Below are 2,788 nucleotides of genomic sequence, written 5' to 3' on the forward strand. Positions count from 1 at the left end.
ATCCATGCCACAATGCCGAAATAGGCCCTACAGTCTGGAGCCGAGCGACCGCTACGGTCGCAGGTTCGAATCCTGCCTCCGGTATGGATGTGTGTGATGTCCTTAGGTTAGTTAGGTTTAAGTAGGCGACTGATGACCTCAGAAGTTAAGTCGCATTGTGCTCAGAGCCATTTGAACTATTTTTGAACAACAGTAACGGCAAATTGTAATAGACACAGGTTGTAATGCCACCCACTTTTGTAGTCGAAAATTAAGTAAGCCAGTCCCAACATGGAGCCCACTACCCTAATAACTGTTACGTTACGAGTGGCACTGTACGTCTGTTCGCAAAATTTTCTCGCACCACCCTGATCCCTGCAAGTCTCGTAATTTTCAAACTCCAAAGCAAGAAGTGATATTAAAGTTTTACAGTTCCCATTAAAAGATTTATTTTTCGAACTTGCTCTCAAACTACGTTTAGAAATGGACGTCACTCACAATAGTCTTGAGAAACTGTACTGAAGTTACGTATATAACGCAGGTACAAGGAAGGTGCCGTAGTTACAAGAAAGGTAACAGCGCAGGAACCATAGATAACAGCAGAAGTGCTTCAGTTGTTCGACGAAAGAAGGAAGTACTAAAATGCGCAGAGAAGTTCAGGAGTACAGACATAAAAGGTCACTTAGGAATTTTAAAAAAAATAGGAGTTACAGGGAAGCTAAGGCGAAATGGCTACAAGAAAAATGTGATGAAATCGGAAAATAAATTATGTGACTCAGCATATAGAAGAAAGTCAAAACAACCTTCGGCGAAATTAAAAGAAGAGACGGTAACATTAAGAGTGCGATAGGCATTCGACTGTTAAATGGAAAGGAGAGCATGGATAGACGGGAATAGTACATAAATGTCCTGTTTGCCTAATGAGGTGATAGAAGAAGAAACAGGAGTTACGGGGAAGAGATAAGAGATGCAGTGTTAGAACCAAAACTTAAAAACAAATGTTTTGGACAACTTAAGGAGAATAAGGCAGAATGCATAGATAACATTCCACCAGAATTTCCGAAATCCTTAGGGGAAGTGGCAACAAAACGACTATACCGGCTGCAGTGTAGAGTGTATGGGACTGGCGATATTCCATCAGACTTTCGGAAAAACGTCATCCACACAATTCAAAAAGCAGCGAAACGCGACAAGAACTAGAACTGTCACATACTCATCTCAACAGCTCATGCGTCCAAGTTGCTGACAAGAATAATATACATCAGAGTGGAAAAGAAAATGGAGACTGCCTTTAGGAAATGTAAAGGCTCCACATTGGGAGTTATGACTTTACTGTTGGTAATGGAAGCAAAGCAGAAGTAAAACAAGTACCATTCGTAGGATCTGCCGACCTGGAAAATGCGCTCGGCAATCTAAATGGTGTAGGTGTTTGAAATTCTGAGGAAAATATGGGTACGCCACGGGAAAAGATTGGTAATAAACTAGAACCAAGAGTGAAAATAAGAGTGGAAGATTAAGAACGAGGTGCTAGGATAGAAAAGGCTATAATACAGGAAAACAGTCTGTCGCTCCTACTTTTCAATCAATAAATCGAAGAAAGGACGACGAAAATAAAAGAAAGGTTCAAAAGAGGCATTAAAATTTGGGGTGAAATAATATAATGCTAAGATTCGCTGATGTAACTGCTATCCTGAGTGAAAATAAGGATGAATTAGAGAATCTGTTGCATGGAATGAACAGTCTAATGAGTACCAATGTGACCTGAGAGTAAATCGAAGAAAGACGATACTAATGTAAAGTAGGAGAAGTGAGAACAGAGAGAAACTTAACGTCAGAATTGGGGATTATGAAGTAGACGACTTTGAGGAATTCTGCTGCCTAGGCAACAAAATACGCATGATGGACGAAGCTAGCAAGACATAAAAAGTAAACTTTTACTGGCATTGAGGTCATTCCTGGCGAAGAGAAGTCTGTTAATATTAAACATACGCCTTAATTTGAAGAAGAAAGTTGTGAGAAGGTAGGCTCAGAGCGTAGTAGTGTATGCTTGTGGAACCTTTAGTTTGGGGAAACCGGAACGGAACAGGATCGAAGCATTCGAGATCTGTTGCCGTAGAAGAAACCTTTAGTTTTGGGAAACCGGAACGGAACAGAATCGAAGCGTTCGAGATCTGTTGCAGTAGAAGAAACTTTGAAAGTTAGGTGGACTGATACGGTAAGGAAAAAGAAGGTTCTCTGCAGATACGGCAAGAAAAGGAAACGGATGTATGAAAATTACTGGCAAGAAGAAGAAGAAAGGTGATAGGATATGTGTTAACACATTTAGCCTTAGTTGAACAGTTAGATAAAAGTTCTCTACACCAGGGCAATTTCCAACGTCCAAATTTTTCTACGCTATTAAAGGCTGAAAACTCCTTACTGAACAAATGAGTTCTGGATAATCAACTTCATAAGCTACATACAGGGTGTAACGGGCGTGAATGAAGACACATTTATTGGTGATTGAGGACAGTGTAGTGAGCAATAGTACATCGGTATCTACTTTATTTGCAGACTAATATTTATAGTTATTAAGAATAATGTGTTTTTAAGTTAGTTAGTACTTTAAATACAGGTGGCAAGACCAAGCCATTAATGCTTATTTACCCCTGGGTAGATAGTCAGGTGCTGAAATGTAGACTGGTGGATTGAAAACGGTCAATCTGTACTGCTGGCACAGTTCACTTCGTGGTGCAGTTATGCCTGTGCAGAAAACATCAGGTAGTAAATTACGTGATGTGTTTGCGGGAAGGCTGCTTGAGGCAGAGAT

The sequence above is a fragment of the Schistocerca gregaria genome, chromosome 6 (assembly GCF_023897955.1).
Source record: "Schistocerca gregaria isolate iqSchGreg1 chromosome 6, iqSchGreg1.2, whole genome shotgun sequence".
NCBI lineage: Eukaryota > Metazoa > Arthropoda > Insecta > Orthoptera > Acrididae > Schistocerca > Schistocerca gregaria.